The sequence below is a fragment of the Alligator mississippiensis genome, chromosome 1, assembly GCF_030867095.1.
Source record: "Alligator mississippiensis isolate rAllMis1 chromosome 1, rAllMis1, whole genome shotgun sequence".
NCBI classification, from domain to species: domain Eukaryota; kingdom Metazoa; phylum Chordata; order Crocodylia; family Alligatoridae; genus Alligator; species Alligator mississippiensis.
In genome coordinates, this window is record NC_081824.1 from 110379094 (window position 1) to 110401991 (window position 22898).

Sequence of the window (22898 nt, forward strand, 5' to 3'; positions counted from 1 at the left end):
GAAAAGTCTGCCTTCCCACACAGACATCCCCCACTCAAGTAGAGATAAATGGACAAAGATGAACCTTGTTATGGTGCAGTGTCCCAATAACAATAGCAAAGATGGTGGCTCCTGTCTTATTATGTCACTGCATTACTAGTTCCTCCAGTCTTCTGCCATCTTCTTCCTGAAAAAATCCAAAGATTCCAGTCTTAAGTCATTTGGTTTGTGCCTCAACACAACTGGCATCTGTTCCTGTGCTCCTGGTCTCTGCTGTGGCCCCCTGGGCTTCTGTACCCCACTGATTGCCAATGCCGCTCTCAGTCAAAAACCTGTCAACATGAAAATGGGTTCCATGCCTTGAAAAGTGGTGATCAGCTGGTTGAGCCCATTATAAAATGTGCGTATTCTTAATTAGTTGCCATAGTCTTTAGTATTCCCTCTGCAGTTTTGAGAGATTTGATTTTTTTTTTCCCCTTGTGATGGTGTCCTGACTTGTGATAGTTCCCCTGTGAGCTATATGGACACTGCCTTAGTGAACTGCAGATTTTTTATAGATCTCCTGCAATTATAACTCTTACTCCGCAGATCCCCCAAACCTCAGAACACCTGGCATTACATGGAATAGATGATTTCTGATCACTGCTTGCATGAAAGTTCTGTAGAAACGTGAGAGAAATATAGGAAGCCAAGAACAATGAGATTGAAATGCCTGTAGGGAATTGTGGGAAAGTAACAGCAGCAACCAAGTTTTATGTCCACATTGCAAAAAGGGTAGTTATGAACCTGAGAATAACACATCAATTCTTCTCTAACCTATATACCCCCAAGGACCACCACCATCTTCAGTTGTACTAAAAGTTCATTTATGATGAATATGATGTGTTTTGATAGATCTATAATAAACATGTTTTTGGTTTTCCTGCCAAAACAAATGGGGAATTCAAACATTTTACTTAGTGTTAGGGCTTTCACATATATGCCTTCTTAAGTTAAATTTCAGGCAATTCTTTTCCCAACAAATGCCAATATTTCATTTTGAAAGTTCAACAAACATTTTAGCATCTTTTAAATTCACTTCAAATTTTTGGAGTGAAATCACCACATTTGGCATTAATTCACAAATAGTTCCAGTTGGCCCAGGACTACACTTTTTTGCAAAAAAATTGCCAAACTCAAATCCTAAATTTAGATGAGAGGTTTGCATGTGTTGACAAGAACTAAGGTAGGGATAACTCCCAAATAGGAGCCTAAAATTAAGGTTGCGGTGGAAACAACTTCAGCTACAAAATCAAATTTGGTATCAATGAATTTTTCATTTTCATTGAGAATTGGCTGCTTTGGTGAGCAATCCTGCCACTAATTTTGATTTAGCAAAATTTTAATGGGAAGCAAATCCATGTGGGCACAAACCTTGTCAAAATATATTGATTTAAAGGACTGAATGAAAGCAAGTTTCAACTTTTTAAATTAATCCTAATCTCTAATCATTTTGCCCAAATTCTGCTCTCACACCAATTATTGATTGGTGTTCATCCTGATTCACGCTTATGTAAAAAATCAAAATTAGAATATAATATCATATTGTGTTATACTGTATGATATTATATTGTACATACAATCTATGTATTATATTGTATTTCTTTGAAACGTCTTCCACTGTTTCTTCTTTGAAATCCTTATGTTAGGCAGAAGTAGCAAATGAGTTTATTACTAGTGAGAGGAACGACAGGTGCAAAAAATTTTCAGTGCCTTACTGAGTTGATTCCAAATGCACAATAGTACAGTCAGATTAATAAGAAAATATCTGAGGGCAGTCTTGGATGAAGTTCAATTTATTGTTAAAACTAATGAATTTCAGATTTGGAAAAGGAACAACTTTAAAACATTCATTTTCAAAAAGAAAGCTATATAATATTAAGTAAGATGTTCTCCCTCGTGCATGTAATATGCCAGCTTTTTACTGACTTGACTGTTGCAGCAATTTAATTGTTGGTTACTTTTACTGCTAAAGCAAACTGTTACGTGAGGGTTTTATACAACAGGATCATTCATTTCGTATGTCCAAATCTGTTAGCTTCAGTCTGGGTTTGCTGCTAGTAGATAAACCACATCTGAAAAACTAATGCTCTCATAAAGTAGCTGGTCCTCTCTGATCATTTCTTTTAAATACAGCTTCTACTCAGCATCAAAAACATCAGCAGTTTTCAGAGAAACCAGATCCTGAAACTTTGACACATGATTTAGCGTGGTAGTGATTGCATAGCACATGGTTTCAAAGTCTCTGCTGCGATTTTAAACATGTGTGATGCTACTCCAACTGCACTATCTTTTTCAGATGCATTGGGGAGTTTATTTAACATATTCTCAATCAACTTTCTTGGCACTTTAATAATCCAAGGATATTCCAGAGAACTGTTTCAAGGACTAAAGTTAGCTAAGTAATGCAACATGGACAAAGCAGGTGCAACATCCCTGGAACTCTCTGGAGCAAATTCAGAGGTGTTTCAAACAGTGTTTTGAGCTATTACAAGTTGGGTTGTAAATGGCTATAGAATGGGTGGCAGAGGCAGTATATTTTGCTTGCCACATTGTGGCATATAGTTAGGGTTACCATAGGTTCAGGTTTTCCCAGGCATGTTCTCTTTTTGGACCCTCCAATCTCCATCTGGGCAGCTTTTTCAAATCTGAACCAATGTCCACGATTTTTCTCTGCTCTGCTGACAGGAGCTGGGAGAAGGTGACTGGAGGCAGCAGACACATGTTTGTCTGCGTGCGCATAAGCACGTGGCCAGCATGCAGCCTAGCAGGAAGGTGGGAGCAGTCCCAGCAGCCAGATGCAGGCAAGTCTGTGGAGGGCAGGGTCTGAGGGACTGTCGGGAGGGGGGCGGGAGGAGGGCTTATGGGGAGTGGCAGGGGTGTGTGGAGAGGATGGATGTGTGAGGGAGGGGGGAATCTGCCAGTGCTGGGGGCACTGAGGGAAGGTGTCTGGGTGCCAGGGCTGCAGCAGAGCATGGGAGGCAGGAGGGAGACACCTGCCCCTCCAATGTGGGCAGGGGACGGAGGAGCCCTTTGAGGAGAGCAGGGAACTCCATGGCCAGGCCAGAAGCACCAGAGCTGGTGCCCATGCTCACAGGGCCAGGCTGGCTGGGAGATGCTGCCCAGAGGGAGCATGGCCAGGCCGCCTAGCACAGCACTGGAGCCCCAGCTCAGGACAGGGGGTGCTACAGGGATCTCCTCTTCTCTTGTACCCGTGATAGGGCGGACTTACTTCACTGCCATTTGAATGAATTGGAGGTGCCTTGCTCTGGCCTGGTTGAGACAGGGGCAGTTGGCACCCCCTCCAGCAGGGCTGGGGGTAGCAGGGGGCTGTGGGTCAGGTGTGAGGGGTACCGGCAGGGCCAGAGGGCTGTGGGTTGGGAGTGAGGGTCTGCAACAGAGTTGGGGAGCTGTTGGTTGGGACTGAGGGGCACCAACATAGCCTGGGGGTGTGAGGGATTCTGGGTCAGGAATGAGGGGCACCAGCAGGGCCAGGGGTCTGCAGGTTGGGAGTAATGGGCAGCAGCAAGGATGGGGGATGTGGGTGGGAAGTGAGGTGTCTCCCCAAGTGTCCTCTTTTTGGGAACTGGAAATATGGTAACCCTACCTACAGTAAGTGTTCAAAATAAGTGCAATGGAAAAGCCATGAAGGCTGAAGAACCACCAAAAAGAACCTGTAAGATAAAGTAGCTCCTCACTATTTTAATTTTCTTAAGCCTTCTGTTAGACAAAATTAACCGAGGTAAAAACTCACAAGTACAATGAGTTTGTACAATCGTACTTAACTGCAGCTGAATGGATAGGCTTGTTTTCAGAGGGGATCTAGAAAACAGACGGGTTTGTGCAGTCTGCCAGAACAACTATAAGAGGAAGAGGCCTGAGACTGGCAAAGGTTTGTAAGGGAGACAGATGTGTGACTTTAACTATCACTCTCTTCACATTACACTTTTCTCTAAAAACAATCTAGAGCATTGTTCCTGAAAGCAGGGAGAGGGGAGGTGGCAGGTTGGTGCCAGTGAGATGTGAGCTAGATTGCTTTAGAGCAAATATTATCAAACTCCAAAATGAGGGGGGAACAGTTTTTAAAAATGTCACATCCCCATGATACATAATCTCCCACTCTAGTGACATGCTCTTGTAAAGTGTGGTATTATGCAATAAACATCACCAGTAATGCTACATTACTGCTTCGCTCTGATACCACAACACCATAAATGAGAATCTTGGCCCACACAGCATTCTTGTTTAAATGGGGCACTCTTCAAGGAATACCTGAGCTGAATGTTTTCAAGGACTCTAAACAATGGGTGTGACACACCTAGTCCATTTCAGTGGTATGATTGGGGTTATCTACAAGCTATTTATTGTACTTTAACAGGTGTGAATTGGTCCTTGCTAAAATAACCTTTGTTCTCTGAAGTTCTTTTGTTCACTTTACACTACATGCTTGCCCTTTTAAGATTGCTAAAAGGGTTAATATTGTTTCTAAAGGGGATATTTTCCCCACCAACCTAGTAAATTCCCATTATCTTCAGTCACAAGAGATGCAGATCTGATCAAAAGACAGAATTTGATTCTAAATATTTTAATGTGCACAACTACCATTTTTAAACAATCATGAAATTCACATGAATATGGGATCTGCCAAGATAATAAACTCTGTTATCCTCCTGATCACTGGGATGGCACATTTTTGTTTCAGCTAGTGTATGCTAATGAAGGATTCCACTGTGCTACTTAACCAATTGTCAGGGTATGTGTTACCCTGGGGGATAACTCCAGTAATCCAAGTTTTACTGTAGCCCTTAAAACTAATTGATTGTAAAAGACAATGCATACCTGTTCTCATGAAATATAATTTACAGTAAAATGGGAAAATCAACAGGAATGTCTTCAAGCCTGAGGCTCAGGGCCTGTAGAATAACAAAGTCTACTCTAGAAATGAGGGTAAGGTGTGGTTTGCACACCTCTTCCTCTCTTCCCGAGGGTGTACATAACACTAACCCCAGTGAAGAATTATTTATTTTATTTTATTTGTGGGATGTACTTTAGCTATTTCACTGGACTGAGTATTATGTTTGTTTCAATAATCACAGCAGGGTAAACTAGCTCAGGAGCTTTAGACAGTCATACAAGGCAAATTACATATCAATCTCAACATGTAAGACAAAGAATTATCATTTCAAATCTAGGTCATCAAATCTGAAACACAGCATAAAGCCTTATTCTTAAGTTGTTTGTAAATACTGCTTACCTTACACTTACACTTTTGGCAACATTTGTATATTTTTAACTTATGCTTGTAATATCTTGTGCTGAATTTTGTAAATAGGACAGGTTGCAGGATAGATACCACATTCACAAAAGTCCTTAGGACAGTCTTGGTGGAACTTCTTGCACATTTTTCCTGTTTTTATCCTATTCCTCTTTGTCTAATATGTTTCTGTTGCCTAGCCCCAGACTCTACAGAACTTCACCTGGTGTTTTCCCTTCTCTGCAAGAGAGCTGCTTCATCAGTAAGCCACAGCAGGAATATATAATGATGAGGAACTCATCATTAGATACATAGTCAAAACAATGAAATCATCTTGATCATGTCAAGTCAGAGTTAAAACATATGTGAAATAAATGAAAAGTTACCAATAAAAAAGTACAGTGCTGTCATCACGAGGTCCTTTCCAGCGCTAAACTTCTGTGAATCTGTAAATCTGTGAATCACTATGACTTTCCAAGCCACTTCTCTGGAAATGCATGCCCATCTGCTTGACACTTTTCCAGAAAACCTTGCAAACATGTTTGCTTATTTTACCCACCATTTATGCCATCATAAAATAGAACTTAATAATGCTGCCTGTTGTTACAACCACTGAGAACGTGCAAAACTCATGACTGTATAAACTTTCAATAAGTAGGGAAGAATAAAAAAAATCAGAAGCTTTGAAAATTCTAGGACCAGATACAACATTTATTGATGGGAAAGAGCAAATGTTCTTCCTCGGTAGAAGCAGCTTTAAAATCATGAGGGTCTCCCTGATGGAGGTAAATTTAGTATAAAGACTGGCTAGTCTGGCTGTACTTCAGCTGCAAAGCTATTTCTCTCCATTGCAGACCATTGCTACTCATTCAGACTGCATTTTAACCAGTGATTATATAGAGCTGATACTGCCTCTATATTAAGACTTGAGTTTCATTTCATACCAGGCATTGTATATTGCCCCCTCTAATTTTAGAATATATGATCTGAATAAAGAGGGATTTTTTTCTGAAATGTAGATTTGAAATGAAAATGTGGCTGCAACTAAGTAATTGTAGATTATTTACTCAAAACAGTTGCCATTTTTTGTTAATTAAAATGGAACTGAAGTTTCCCAATAAAGAGGTCCACGACTTCAGTAGTACTGGTAGGTGGAAGGATGTAGCTGGTAGAAGCAGATGATGTTTTCACTAGCATTGAAGCAACAAAGTGTGCTGAGAAAGATGGCTAGCTTTTCTCTAAAGGCTTTAGCACTAAGTTCTCAGCCTACCTCAGCGTGATAAGCCATTGAAACATCTGACAAATGGCAGAAATTTAAACCATGTATTTCATTATTTCACAATATTGCAATCAAATCTGTTTTAAAACATGACCCATCAGTGTGACAGTTTGATGCAAATTAGAAAAATGAGAACTAGGGCCTTGTTACACATTGTACTTTGAGGTGCCTGAATGTTGACTAGTGTTAGTGCTGGTTTGAGTTTGGAGCAGTCACACCTTAAAGTTAAAAACCTCCTCTGACTGACCCTCACCTGCACAGTTGTGATTTGCCACTTGGGCTAAGTACAGACAGTGAAAAAGCCCAAGGCTGAATTTATTCAGTCTTTGCAGGTTAGTCTAAACTGCAAAGATTGAACCAATAAGCAAATGAGCAGACATTCAACATTCACTTTTGATTCAGGAAATGGAGTCCCATGCCTGCAGTGGCTCAAGCCAGAAGCTGAGAGGTGCTAGAATATAGCTCTCTGGTATGTAGCCAGCAGCAGCTGTGCAGTCACTTACCCTCCTATTGCCCCCTAAGTCTCTGGGATTTGCAGTACACAATCACAATAGCAGGACAGCAGGGTTGCTCATCACTTCCTCTTCCTGTTTCCAGGTGCCTGTGGGATTTGTAGTCCACAGCAGCAGCCAGTAGTAAGTTTAGCAGGGCAAGGCAACTCTGTACTCAGGGGAAGGGAAGTTTAACCCCCTCTCCCCACCACCCGGCTCTAAACCCCAGCCAGGCCTCACTGCTTCAGCTAGGGAGCAGAGGGGCAGGGCCAGCCCTGCTCTCTGGAGCAGACAGCCCAGCCCAGGGGTGCAAAATGCTGGGATGCAGGGGGACTCTGGTTTAACTTGAACCAGGAAGGGGTCTGGGCGGGTTTCATAAACTGGTTTGACCTAAATCAGTTAAGTCTGATACTACAGTCAACCAGGTTTATCTTAAGCCAGTTTCAAATGTTTTGAAACTGGTTTATGTATGCTGAATTTATATTCTGTTACAGATTACCAGTTTCACTTAAACCAGTTTATGTGCAACTTCTGTCCCTAGTTCTGAGGTCTGGAGAGCAGAGGCCTGACTGTGAATTGTCATACAGGGCTGGTGAGTCAGAACAGGCTTCTACCCCTGCTCTGTCTAGGGGTGGGGGTGAGGGATGGGCTGGGTAGGAGGGGAACTTTAAGTTGGGAGGCAAAGGGTTAATGGGAAGGGGGTAGGTAATGAAATGAGAGTTGGAAAGGAAATAAAGAGGGGAAAGGGTGGTGAAATGAAGGAAGTCAGTCACTGAAGGATAAAATCAAAAGTAAAAAAAAAAAAGAGAGAAGAATTTAAAAAGAAATAAAGAGGAAGTAAATTAAAGATTTACCCTACCTTGTTTGCTCTACCTTCTCCCAGACCCCATTTCTGAACTGGCTAGCTGGCCTGTGCTCTGCAAGCTGTTTTCATGGGTTTGCCTCATGGGGTGAGAAGGCCACACCCCTATGGGTGGGAGGAGGAGCTGGGTTGGTGCCAGAGCCGACCCCTAGGCAGTAGAGTTCAGGGGGTGAAAAATTTGTCCACATAGAACAGGAGGGTGAGGTGCCTCAGGGATACTGCTTCCTGGGATGTTGGAGGACTGCAATTTGGGTGGCTCATCTGTGGGGAGTGACCACACATTAATGGGACATAAACTGGGTAACATATGGATCAGAGGTAAATCTGCCCTGGATTGGGGGAACTTTAAGCCACCTGACGTGTGCTTAAAACTAGTTTCGAGTGTTAATGTGTGGACAATCCAGGGGTAAGGAGTTCTAGGAGCTGTCTAAAATCTATGTGTAACAAAGCCCCTAGACAGATAGGAATTCTGTCATGAGCAGCCATAAGAATAAAGCACAGCAGATCTGATGGGTTCTTTGTCAAAGGATGGGTTGTCTAAGAATCCTATACTAAGCTCTTCCCTGTTTCCTGCGTTCTATTTCCAGCTTTCTGCGAAATGACCTTGTACATGTTCTGTTAACTTATTTATAAAATTGTGTGGCTAGTAATAGATAACATTAGGTGTTTGCACAAAAGTAAAGGCTGTGAAGCACACATAAATAGAGGCGAATGTGAAAGCTCAGACAAACTCATGGTCTCCTGCCTTCTAGCACAATTCACTTTCTCCAGGATTGAAAGGTGTTTTGACAGGGATTGGTCACTATTTCAGTATCCCAAAATCATGAGCTTCACTGAGCTGAAATACTGAAGACTTAAAAACAGTGTTTTGTCTTTTGTGCATGAAAATGAGGCTGCCTATAACAAAGATGGGCACCTTCTGGTTCTTTGGCTTCCAATGGGACTGAAACCACAGACTACACTAGGAAAGTTAGCTGCATCTTTCATTAGGAAGCTACAAAGGAGAAACTAGGTCATAAACCTTGGTTAGGTCAGGAAACAGGAACTGGGTTTCACAGAGGGAAAAAAGGCTCTTAAGTTTGTTACATCTCTGACAGGCTTCTCTATTCTGATGACCTCTGGCTAGATTTGCAGAGCAGATTAGGGCCTTGAAAAACTTATCTCTATCCCAGGAATACACTGCATAAAGAAAGTATGTCCATACTGCAATCTGAAGCTGTGACTGCAGCTTGAGTAGACATACTCAAGCAAGCCTTAAATTGTGTAGCTCAAATAATGATAACAGTATAGTCTTTGGTGGCAAAGCAAAGGATGCAAAATCTGTTTGAGACTATGGGTAAAAATACCTGGCTGGATAGTTCATGGTGGGCTTCATACAGTTAAGGCTACAAGCATAAGTGACTGGTAGGGGGTGCACAGGGGTACATGTGCCCCCGATATGGCCGGTGCCCCCATGATGACTGACACCAGTGCTGTCTGCAGGGTTGGTGCCCCCACCCTGACAGGGCCACTGCCATCAGCGGCTTCTGTGGGTGCCTCCCCAGATTCAGGAGGCACCAGTCACTCATGGCTACAATATTATTACTACCAGACCTAGCTAGTATAAAGCTGGCTTGGGTGAGCTGAATATCGTGCCTCCAGATTGCAAAGTAAACATACCCACTATTTTCCTGGAATTAGGAGCAAAACTGTCAGACAGATCACATGGACTCCCATACTAAGCCCATATCTAGCTAGGAAGGATTTACTGATTTACATATATCAGCAGATCCTCTTAGTGGAGAAGCATCTCTCCTATAGCAGAAGAGCTCTTTGTTGCTGATCCTGTCTACTCAGGCAGGGTGAGTGAGCAGAGCCCCAGAGGAGGTGCTGGAATGGTCCCTGCCCCACCCTGTGCCCCCAGGGTGTCTGCTGAGGGTGTCATGCTGCCACAGCAGGTGGGGATGGACAGTGACAAGGCAGCAGGGTCTTTGAGTCCTTGGGGCAGGATGAGACTGACCACCCTGGCCAGCTCCCTCCCTCACTTTCCAGTGCTCAACCTCCACACCCCGCACTCAATGGCACGGTTTGGTGCAGGATGCAAAACTTATTAGTTATGCCTCTGTGTCTGACTATATTTATATTAGCACTTTTGCCAGAATAACTATGTCAGGTGAGACCAGTATCTTTTTGACACTCCTAAGCTACAAAGCAAAGCTTTTCAGTGTTAACAAAACCTTTGACTTGGGTAGAGCTGTTTCTTAGAGCAAGTGGTTTGAATGCTGCCCCAACAGGCCAGTCAGTAAGCAATAACCAAGACTGTAAAATCTACCCTCTCTCTCATATATGTTTTTAATTTTTGTTTAATTTTGTTTTATTACTTAATGTGTACTTAGTTCCCAAATTAATTAAAGACTAGCCATACTACCAGTTCCCTTGTGCCTTCCATTTGCTTGCTGAAAGAAAAAGGGGTTTCAGCTGCTAGTTCCTAGAACATGTGTGAATAAGGTCCTAGATAAGGATTCAAACCCAATGGTTGCATCTATATGGGCATGTTAATGTGCATGAATGAACTCTGGAGCTTATTGCTCCAGAATTTATTGCTCCTGGATGTACATCTTCACATGTGCCTGGGATGCAGCTCATTGATCTGGGGCAGAGCAACCCTGGCTGGCAGGGGAGCCAGGTGGTCAGCCTGCCAGCCCGGGGCTGCTCCCCCGCTCCCTAGGTCAATGTGCTGTACAGGGGCTGGCTGGGGCAGCTCCAGCCAACCAAGACAGTATCTACACGTGCACTGCTGTGGAGTTTTTTACTTGTACTTGCATTTACAAGTACTGTCCTGCTTCAGAGCAAATTAGTTAACTCCAGCCTAATAGGAGTGCATGTGTAAATGTGACACATTTATGGGACAGATATATTAGTCAACTGTACAGTAAATGCCTCGTGTGGACGTGCCCCATGTGTACTTGTTTTAACAGAGACCCCAAGTTGTAACCTAAGTATTGAAGTATATTGATTCCAATTCTTTCCAAAGCTGCTCAATGCTGGAAAGAAGTTATGCTACTGTAGACAGGCCTTGAAGCACCATATATGCTCAGAAGGCTCACTGTCAAAAACTTTGGCTACCAGCAGATAGCTTACTTCCTCTTCCCTAGGTGGAGTGAGGACCACTGAGAATTTTTTTAAGGAAAATGTAAATGTGGACAAGGCTTAGAGAACTCAGGCTGAAGTTTGAGGGGGTTTGACTCCTGGGCAAAAAATGTTCTAGGCCATCTGCTCCAGATGGATGATTAACCAGACAACAGATGCAGGGACTTTCCCTGGGCAGTCACAAAGGCATCCACAGCACAGGTGAAGATTGGTTTGGTGTCTCAGAAAGAGATGTTTGAGGATTAGAGCATGCAGGTCAAACCATAGTAAGCAGCTTTGGTTCCCCACAGAATGCAAACTAGTGCTTAGTCTTTCAGCAGAGGATCCTCTCCCTCTCAGTGGCAAAACAACACTTCCATGGATTGGAACACTGGAAGACACTGAAGGTCAGCACCAATGTGTGCTGTCAAGCCCAATGTAATTTCTTCTGTTTTTCTCCCAGGAGAATATGCCACTGTCTAGAGAGACAGCAAAGCTCCAAAAGATGGTGCACATCAATCTCTAATGTTCTCTGTTCCCTCCACAGTATTAACTCTCCTCTTGTTTGATGGGTTGGTTCCATACAGGCCTCTCCCCCTGACTGATTTGCAGGGAGGAAGGGGACGATTTGTACTGGTGAAAAGATTTTTCTCTTCCCAATGCTGTTTGGCAAGTATAAGCTCTACAAAGAAAATTTTCTGAAACTCCATCATGTTTCAAGCGGAGACTGCATCTCTTGAGTATTTCCCAGCCTTGGTAGAAATTAATTAACAGAAAACTCTTTTTTCCCTGCTCATGAAGACTTGTCAGATAGAGTTTAGCTGAAGAAACATTGTTACCCTGTGTTGTTGGACCTGTGGAGAAGAATAGTTGGTTACTCCTAGCACTGCTTTTAACTGTTGTCTCTCCATCTGTTTTATAAGTTATTTGGTTCTGTTAGTGTATGTCACTCAGAGGCTTTGTTGGGAAGGGTGGCACAGACATCTAATAAATAAATACATAAATGTGGCCTTGGAAAAATTCCAGGCTATCATTTGGGTTGTGCCAAAGAATGAAAGACATAATAAGGAATGAAATGGAAAAGACAGAGAGAAAGAAAGTACACCCTGGAGAAAGCAAGGGGGGGAGGGGGGGAAGGTCCTTTCAGTACAAGAATCCAAGGGATTTGGGCTTCATCAGCCAAACTCAGACATTATGTAGACAGGTGATTTTTTTTAATGGGATTTTGGTTCTGACCATCCAATTACCCAGGACTAGTCTAATGAATGTGTTGTACGGTATAATACCAAAGGTCCAAAAATCATGAGTTCAACCAAATCATGGGATTGTCCCATGTTGTTTTTATATCATTTTCTTATTTTTATGCTTCTCCTGCTGATCTGAAATGTGAGTACATACAGCAGCACTGCCAACTCTTGTAAATTTGTAGCAGGAGACATGATTCTGGCCCCTGCTACAGCCCTCTTGCTAGAAAACTCAAACCAAACTCAGGGTGGGGGCCCACTGTGCTGAGTACTGAATAAACCCAGAGTGAGTCCTTGTCTGCATTACAAAGTTCTGCCAATATATTATGACAGCTACAGGTAGGGAAAAGATCACATCCTGTAGCTGATGCAGCCATGCTGGCAATGGATGATACTCTGTTGGCAGGAAATGGGTTTTGCTGGAGGGAAGATGGTATAGCTCTGGTGGCTTCAAAACTCAAGTCACAGAACTATATCTACACCAGATGCACCACCCCATGTAGCACTGTCACTTTACCTAAAGTGACAACTCTTCTGATTTGTGAACAATTCTCATGATTTTGGAGCCTGGTTCCAGATTTTTGAATGATAGAGGCTGGCAGTGATCATAGCTAATTAATAATGCCCTGAGGTCAGACATTTTTACTAATGGCAGGCTCCAGCTTCAAACCTGCCTGCTGCCAGGAGGCTGCTGATTTGCTGCTGCTGCTTCAGGCATCCCTGCTCTGTGCAGAGAGCTGCTCTCATGCTCCCCTAATGCAGCCTCCACCAAAAATGTGCCTCTGAAAAGCATAGCAAGCAACTATTTGGAGCAGCTGTTTCTGCAGTGATGATAATCAGAGGCTGTAGCGTGAGGTGAAAGAGCAGTTCTCTGCACAGAGCAGGGATGGCAGCAAGGGATCAGCATGTCATTAATAAAACACAAAACCTGGACCAGACAGGAAGGCTGAGCAGCAGCAGGGGATTGCTCCTGACCAATTCTGACCTTTGCAAGCAGGTTGCAATCACTTTTTGGGCCAGACCAGCCTGAGGGCCACAAGTTGCTGACTCCTGCCCTGAGGTATAGATCTATGGTGCATTCATGTGACACCCTTGAGAGTGCTATTTGCTTCCAGGAAATAAACCTCTGATAAAACAGGGTATGACTTATCCAAAATGCGTATGAGCAGAGCTTTCCCCTCTCTGGACACACAGACAAAAACCCCAGCCTCAGATTACTTCATCTCGGTAACACTTCAGCTTAGTACACCCTACGGTGAAAGCCACAGCTCTCACTAACCCAGTACATATAATCAAAACAAAATAGTAAGATTTACACCCACATGGAAATAATATGGTTAGTCTTATATTTCTCAGTGAACACTCGTTTTAACATTGACTTCAGATTTACATGAACTTTTAGAATTTTAGGCAGCGTAGATAGGACCACCCCCACTCTCTTTTATTATATGATCTCATCCTATCTTTTTCCCATAAGACTGTCATCATGCATATGCACAAGTTGGGATGAGTTATGGTTGCAAAGTCAACCTTAATTCTGGCATTTCCTATATTGACTTTACAACCAAATCATGTTTTCTAACAGTTTCCTTGCATTTGTGTATATTGTATTGAGATGTGTATTTTCACCCTTTATAGGTGATGAGTAGAATTTTTTGAACTCTAGAGCCTTAACAACCCCAACACAAACACCATCCTTTTCACCTATGGCAGAAATCTGCTGCTATTGTTTATATGGGCCAACCTGTACAGAACATACAATATGCTACTGCACTGGATTACATAAGAATTTGGGACATTGGGTAACAGAATTCCTGGTTCCTCTTCCCAGGTCTGGGACCTCACTGGCTACAAAGAGCACAATCAAATGTAATGATGTTTCCCCTATTTAGAAACCTTGGGGGGGGGGGGGGAGACTTGGAGCATCAGTCTGTAAAAACATAGACTTCTGCTACATAGGCTGAGAAGCCAGTTTCTTATCTTAGATGCAGTAGTAGAATCATAAACTTCCATACATAAGCTACAGAGTAAAAGACAGAGATGCTATTAATATGGCACAGTGAATAAGACCTGGAGTTTGTTCCTGGCTCAGCTGGATGTGACCTTATGTACGTTATCTTAGCCTTGAAATTTGTTAATGAATTTACCTGTCCCTACCAAGTTGTCGTTACAGTTAGGAAAGGTTAAGAGGAGACACTGTCAGCACTGAACTAGACCTTATGGCCTCTGGACTTGAAATGTGGTGTGCACAGTTTGCTGAGCTACCAAGCCTTGTTCTCACACACACATGTGCACATGCACATACAAAAATACACACTTCCCCCGCCTCCTCTTGCCAGAACTTTTCACGTCACTGTGAGACTGCCTGCAATAAGAGCCAAAAAATCATGTTCTTTGTGAGAGCTTGCAACACGGATTGTTTAACATGCCTGTGGAACCACCAATGGGTTGCTGCAAACCCATGCTAGCTCTGGTCTCCTTGGTAAGAAACAGCTCTCACTCTGTGGTTTTAACAGTAAACATCCACTTAAACAGTTCCAGGTCCTACTTCCCAGGATACCCATTAGAAGTGTATAGATGGTCCCACGTGGCCAGTGGAATGTTCAGCACCATTATGTCAGGAAACTGGTCTCTTTAGGTGGTTTTGGCAGCTCGACAGGCTGCAAGTAGAGGAAATGTGCGTGTGACATTCCATGAGAGCCTTTCCTGCTTGCTGCCTCACTAGGAACCCCAACGCTTAAAAAGCAAGCACAAAAGAATAAGTAGTAAAATTAAAGTTGACTGCGTGCCTGGACAATTCCTTCTGCTGTAGGTGGTGACATGATGCATGTACACTCACACCCAGAGCAAACGAGTTGTGAAAAATCCAAGAAATGGAGGCAGCATTTTGAAGCATCAGATGCTGACGTGTCGGATGGTCTCTTAGATAGTTTCCAACTTTGCAAAGTTTCTGCTAGAAAACAGTCAGTTAATTTTAAGCATCCTCTTGCATATGTGAAGGACTCCTCCTATGTTTAAAAACATAAAAGTTGGTAGCTGCACTCGATTTGTTGGCAAAGTTATCAGGCAATGGGTGAAACAACTATTTTCTACCAACAGAAGCAAATTCAAGACCTTTGTATTGCTAACAGATTATTCCCTGCACTTTAAGTAGAAGATTTTAAAGTATGCAAAATGTTATATATATAAAATCCTCTCTGACTTCTCGAAAAAGAACCCCTTTGGCTGTCGTGGGTGGCTACCTGTGCCTACTTGAAATGCCATGCTAGTAGCAATTTTAGAGCTAATACAAATCACCTGATAAAGAATTACTTTCTGATATCAAACTCGCAAAATCACATTTGGAATAGTGTTCTGAGAGGTCTACAAGGCTTATCTGTGTTTAGAAAGTCTGTCTTATGAGGAAAAAGCTAAAGGGACTGGTTATGTTTAGACTTAGAAGAGAAAGTTGGGAAAAGGACATGTCGATTGTAGGGTGTGAGTGTTTAAAAGTGTTATTCCAGGGCCTTGGAAAAGTTCTGTTCAAATTACAAAGGGGAGAGCAAAACAAGAGGTCAAACTCTGAAGCCAGTAAAGGACAAGTTTAAAACTAATAGCAGGGGAGTTTCATGTCCAACAGAATCTTCAGAATGTGGAACAGATTAGCAGGATAAATGACTGGAGCATGCAGTAGCAGTATAGTTGTATTCAAGAAAAGGAGGAATTGTACTTGGGGTTTTCAGTTGTAAGATCTGATCATTTGTATTTAGGGGAATGGGTAAACATCCCAACCAGAATTAGGGTGCCTTGTTCTTAGAATGGTTTCAAAACAGAACGCAAGGTGTCCCCTGACATCTGAATAGCCATGACAAAGAATAAAAGGAGAAAACAGGGAGGTACAATCACATATCCAGTAAATAGAAGGATGAGAATAAGACTTAAGACTTCTGATTCCTAATGTGCTATCCTGCCTGTTACACCATGCTCTGATTTGGTACATTTCTAAAGTGCCTTACGACAGCCAGGCTCCATGAGGACAGGTACCCCGTGGGGTGCCATAATGATACAAACACTGCTGGCCTCCTTCAGGTGAATCCTCAGAGTGTAACTGCCCTCAGTGATCCAGGGGCTTCATTCTGCAACTCCTGCACTGAGAGTGGTGAATTAAATTTGTGAATTACTCTAGTAAGAGATTAAAACTAAATGCAATGTTTTAAGTTAATGATAGTAAAAGTAATGTGAAAAGAAAAGAAAAAAAATAAATCCATAGGAAAAAGAAAAAAAAATTCATAGGAATTTAGAAAAAAGAAAAAATAAATAAATCCATAGGAAATCTGGGAGATGGCTGGTGTTAACATTTTTTTTAGAAATAATGAAATAATGGCCTCTATTAATATCCAATATCAGATTTCCAATGTAGGAAAAGAAAAGTGCAGTACCTGCCATTTTAAATTACTCTCTGTCATGTTTTTATTCCTCCTCTCCCCTTGGGATGTGAAAAATCTTGAAGAAATGTGTGTGCACTCTTAAAATATTTCCTGAAGTGAGTGGATTCCATATGTTCTTAGGAAACAAATTACAGTATTCTCTCTATGGGTCATTCTTGATGACATTGATATTTTCTAATCAGTATAGTCATATACCATGCAATTTTGCTACTTTTTTTCCCTGGTGGATTCAGTAATACAAATATTTCTTTTCCCCAGCCCATGCCTAGATTGCAGAATGTTTTATATATATATAAATATTTTACACACGGGCACACACACATATATGTATCATATTAAGGACATAACAAAAGTAGTACAGTAATATTTTAAGCAGAACCCTTTGGTATTATTTCTATTAATGATTACATATATAATTCCTAAATTAGAGAGTCATTGCTAAGGTTGTTTTTGGAAACCTCTGCCTTGTGCCTGGCTATGTTTACCCAGTAGAATTCAAAATCAGAAAGAATTTTCAACATCTATGTTAGGATGGTAGCAGCCCATCCCCCAAAAGTATGAGACCTGCCACTGCTACTAAGTAAAGCAGTGCTATTTGAGCTTAAGTGATAGACAAAAATGTTTTTGGAGTTGAAGTACAGGAGTTCTGGAGTGATTTATAAAGGTATTGTGTCTAAATATATATTTGAATCCTTCCTGCATTGTTTGATGTGGATTGGAACATAAAGAAAATCCCACTATCACTGTCTGTCCTGGGCTGTTCTTCATCTGTCCTCTCTGTTGAGTCCCATAAATTTTCCTTCTCTAAGTAGTGTTTAATTGAGATATTCAGTTTTCAGGCCTGTTAATGCAGTACTACAACTGCCTAGTAGGGGTGTGCAAAATGGGCCATATTCGATTCGGATTCAGATTTGGCCTGAATCAGAGACAGTGATTCAATTCATTGATTCAGATCACTGTCCCTGATTCGATTTAGCCGAATCTGAATTGGAAGGTTCGATGCTGATTTGGAGAATCAGCGATTCGGCCATAGGCACAGCTTTAAATGTTTTTTCTACACACCTTGAGGTACCAGGCGTAGCTCATGAATGCTGTGATGCTGGGACAGATGGATCGTCCCACAGGAACATAGCTGCCCCCCCCCCCCCCCCCCCCCCCCCCCGCCCGGTGCACTCAGCAGTGAACCTGGAAGTGGACCAGAAGTAATTCTGATCCAGTTGCAGGTCCGCCAGGGAGCGCACTGGACCCCGCTGCGCCCCTTCAGCTCAGCGATTGGCCACAGGAGGACTCCAGGTGGCCTCCCCTGATGCAGGAGGCACCACTTGAATTCAAGTTTCAGAGATGAACCAGGAACATGTTCACTACGAATTTAGGACAAATGGTGCAAATGCTATCACAGACTGATAGATTAAGGGATATCCTTTTAAAAAATGGGAATTGCAAAAGGATTACACAAGGGACTTTTTATTCTTTTTAAGAGATGGAATCTAAACTTATTTTAGTTCCAGGTCTTCCACCAGCTTGGTCAATGGTGTTTTCAGCAGATCTTTCTCAGCTTAATGTACTTTCCAACTAGCTTTGTAGTTCACCTTTAAGCTGCTGCATTTGAAATAGAGTAGAAAAAACACCTTGTTTTAAACTTGCTCCACTAAATCACTCATTATTATCACTATCCACATGCATCAGAAGATGGATTTCTTTTTGTAAACTGGTAGCACCTGTCCATATTGGAGAGCTACATGGAAATCATCAAAACAATAGTGTGCTCTGGAGAAGTAGTTCTTATAACACTTAGTGAAAAGTAGCCACTCAAAGGGATCTTCTAACCATGGCAAAAAAAGGCAGAATATGTACAAGTGTACTAAAACCAAAAGCTATATTTGAAAATACTGATTTTTTTTAATTAAATTATTTTGGAGGCTGTAATGTTATTACTAATTTGCATTCCCTAGAAGCTTCAACCCTATTCTGCTACACAATGTTGAAACACATATGAGACACTGCCTGTTCTAAAAAGCTTACAGTCTAAATAGGTAAGATAGACATAGGATAGAGAAAGCAACAGAGGCACAGAGGGATTAAGTTATCTGAGTTATGTAGCAGATCACTGACTGTGTCAGACATTGCATCCCAATCTCCCAACTCTGTGTCTAGTACTCTAGTCTCCAGAACACTTTTCCATCTACCTCCTTGACAGATAGACTGCTACCATCTTGTTGAGGAACAAGAATGTTGGTAGGAGAGAGTAAATGCCTATGAATAAAAACCAGTTTTAAAGGTGAACTTTTTAAAGTCCATTTTTAAGGTGAACTTTTATATATCACAAATGTAGGATTAGCATGGGTTTCCTGGACACGTCCTCTTTTTGGGTCCTCCCATCTCTGTCTGGGCATTTTTTTTAAATATCAGCAAATGTCCAGGATTTTGTTCTGCCTCTTCTTTCCTGATACTTCCTGGCTTGCCCCAACAAGGAGCTGCTTGGGACTGCAGGCAGTAGGAGAATGTGATTGGAGGCTGAGCCATCATGTGGTCTGCATTCAGGCCCTGGCAGCTGTAGGCGGGTAAGTCTGTGTGTGCATGTGCATGTGTTTACGCACACACGTGTGTATGTGTGTGCATGCACATGTGCATGTCTGCCAGTGCTAGGGCTGCAGTAGGGCAGGGAGGTAGGGGAAGGGGGAAGGTTCTTCAGAGGCAGCAGGGAGCTGCATGGGCAGCAGGCTTAAGGGAGCAGGAGGCTGCAGGTCAGGAGTGAGGGGCACTGCAGGGCTGAGTCGGGTAGGCGGCTGCAGGTCAGGAGTGAGGGGCACCAGCAGGGACAAGGGATTTGCAGGTGTGAGGGGCAGCATGGTGTGGGGGGCAGGGTACTGTGCATCAGGAGTGAGGGGCAGCAACAGGGCTTGGGGGCTGTGGCTTGGGAGTGACGGGCAGGGGCAGGGCATGGGCATATCACTGCCCACCCCACAGGTGTCCTCTTTTTTGAAACTGGAACTACGGTAACCCAACATAAATGTAAACATGGGCCCAAACTGTGAAGTTCATAGTTGCCTCTGGGTTCAAACTCTCCCAGAAGCTGTAGACATTATGAGTCAGCATCAGAGCTAAACAAAGATCAGCATTAAAAAAATGAGGCATAGAAATATCATCACAAGAAGTAAACATGTAAAGACAAGAATGTTACTAAGGCTAGGGAGAGAAATACATAAACCGGTATAAGTGATTAGAAACTGGCTCAAATTTTAATGCAACAGAAGTTTAGTGCACATGAACCACTTTCAAAATGGCCAAAACCAGTTTAAGATAAACCTGAATGGATGCAGTATCAGATTTAGCTGATTTAGGTTAAATCAGTTTATTGAAATTCTTTCCCAGATTTCTTCCAGATTCAAGTTAATTCACAGTCCCCCAGCATCCCAGAATGTTCTTTGCACCTCCGCTGCAAAACCTCTCTCGCAGGGTAAGCAGGCATGGTCCAAGCTGTCTGCTCCAGCCAAGCAGGCAGGCATGCTCTAGTGCCCCCTGGCTTCTGGTCTGGGCCACTGTAGGCATGTGGCTGCATTTCTGGAATCAAAAGTAAATGTCTGTTCACTTGCTTATCATTTCAATCTACGTAGTTTAGACTAACCTGTAAAGATTAAGTTGATTCAACCTCAGAATTTTTGACTGTCTACATTGGCGATATGTAGGGGGTGCACACGGGTGCATGTGTACCCACTGAGATTGGCTGCGCACCCACTGGAAGCGCCAGCCGCAAAACTAGAAGTGCTGGCAGAAGTACACTTCCAATTTTGCTGCTGGGGACCCCCCATCCCTGGTCAGCAATCTGGTGCCTCCTCAGACTCAGGAGGCACCAGTCACCCATGACTGTCTATACTTAGCCTAAGAGACCAATTGGAGTATGTAACAAGTGACAGGGATGGGGTAGAGGCACATGACTGCAGAAGCTCCCCACATAGCATATATGGCAGCCATGATAGATCCTAGATTTTTGGAGAAGATTCAGGGAGCAATTATAGGAGGCATACTGCATAACCAAGGGAAGAATTTAGCACTAAGTTTCTTAAGTGTCTTGTATCAGGAGATTCCATCCATAAAAATGTTTACAGAATTCCTGTAGGTTGTTTAAAGCAATTGCCACATTGTCTACACAAATCATCATCACTTCAGCTAATCTTTGCAAACTATTTAACTCCTCAATGTTTATGTTCAGATCAACAGCATTAATAAGAATTTTCAACAGGATAGGAAAAATATCAATAAATCTGGAAGCTTGTGGTCTAAAAAGTCCTTCTACTTGAAGTGAAGACATGTCAAATATACAGTAGTAACACAAAGAACTGCTGAGATGCCTTCAAAGAGGATGAGAAATAATGCCACCCTATAAATATAGACTTTGTTGTTATACAAGCATTTAAATGGCTGAGGACCAAGGTGGCCTAACACCAGACCTGTACACTGTGGGTACATCTATACAAGATGCTTTACTGTGTAGTTGCCTAATTAGTTCTGTAGTAAAGCATTACCATCTACACGCGTGCCCTATTAGGCTGGAGTAAATTAATTAACTATGCTGTAAGATAGTACTGCCCAGCCAAAGTATTGTCTTACAGCAGAGTAATTTACTCCACCACAATACACATGTAGAAGGTGACTGGGGCTGGATGGGGCATGAGGGTGCTACAGTTCAGGGGCTGCTTGCTGGCTACTTCCACACCATAGCACCCTTATGCCCTGGCCTAGCCAGACTCTCTGCAGCCTGTTGAGCCAGAGGGGAGCAGTTCTGGGCTGACAGTCTGACCCCCACCCTCCCTGGCCTCCTGCTAGCCAGGGCTATGCCACCCCCAACTCAGTGTGCTGCAGTCCTGGGCACACATGTAAACTCTTCACCTGGTTTTTTTCATCATATTAATATCACATTGGCAGGGGGTCAGACATATCAATGGCAGGGGGTCAGACTGGATGATCTGCTCAGGTCCCTTCTGACCCTACCAACTATGAAACATGTAGATGCACCTGCTCTCTCCTTTAGACCATCCAAAGCTAAGTTGTTTATTTTTTACTGTACACTGGGTGCATCTTTATGTGTCCCCACAGGGCCTTTGTTGCTGCACCATCATAATGACAGCGCAATAACAGCTTGTACTGTGCCATGCATGCTGTGTGTTTCATGTGACCCTGGATGGGTAATCAAGGAACAGCTCCCTACTTAATATAAACAGTGTCTTTATTATAGCAGTTTCTTATAGAGCTGTTACAGGCCCTACTATTCTCCCCCACCTTCTCTAACTCTCTTGTTTTTCCTGCCTCCTCCCCTTCATTTCCTGTTCCTCCTTCGAACTCCTCCTTTCCGCTGCTGCTGGTTTTGCCTCCAAGATTCGTACATATTGTTACATCTTTCCTTTCAACAGTTCAAAACAGATGATTAACTTATTCCCGCGGTTGAGCCAGAGGTTGCTAGTACATAGCCCACCATGGAGACCAAACCTTTACCGCTGGTCTGCTGTGTTCTTTAGGGCTCATAGTCATCCAAGTATGCTGGTTGTTGTACCAGCCTCCTGTTTTTTGTTTGTTTGATTTTTCTGGGTGCTATGCCTGCTTCTGTTCTGTCCCTGTCTTTGTTTTGTGGGCTGGACTCTCCTTATGTATCTCTTTCCTTTGTAGAGTCCATGGAGTCTTTCTCCCTTTATCTGGGGCTCACTGATGACTGATCAGTTGGCAAAGTTGTCTTGGTCCTGATCCTGAAATCTTTTACTCAATTGTATTTCTGCTCTGCCAGCACTCTGTAGCTGCTTCTGGTTATGTCTCAGTCGCTGTCCACGATCTGTGACAACTTCATAGGATCTATCTCCCACTGCATCCTCAATGGTGGCCTTTTGCTACTCTTTCACATGTGGACTTACTGGTTGTACCCAGACCTTTTCTCCTCTGCACAGTGGTCTCAGGTCCCTGGCTCCTTTGTTATACTGTGATACTTGCTGAGACTGTTGCTTTTTTAGCTGCTTCCATATACTGTCACCCCTTCCCCCCTGGCGTTGTAGCAAACAGTCTCTCATGGGGAATAATGTCTTAGTTCTCCAGCCCGTTAATCTTTGGGCTGGGCTACTGTCCATTCCTTGGGAGGGTGTGTTGCGATGGTCCAACAGAGCCAGGTGGGGATCCCCTCCAGTCTTATTTGCCTTCAACAAGAGTCTCTTAACTGTCTTTACCATTGATTC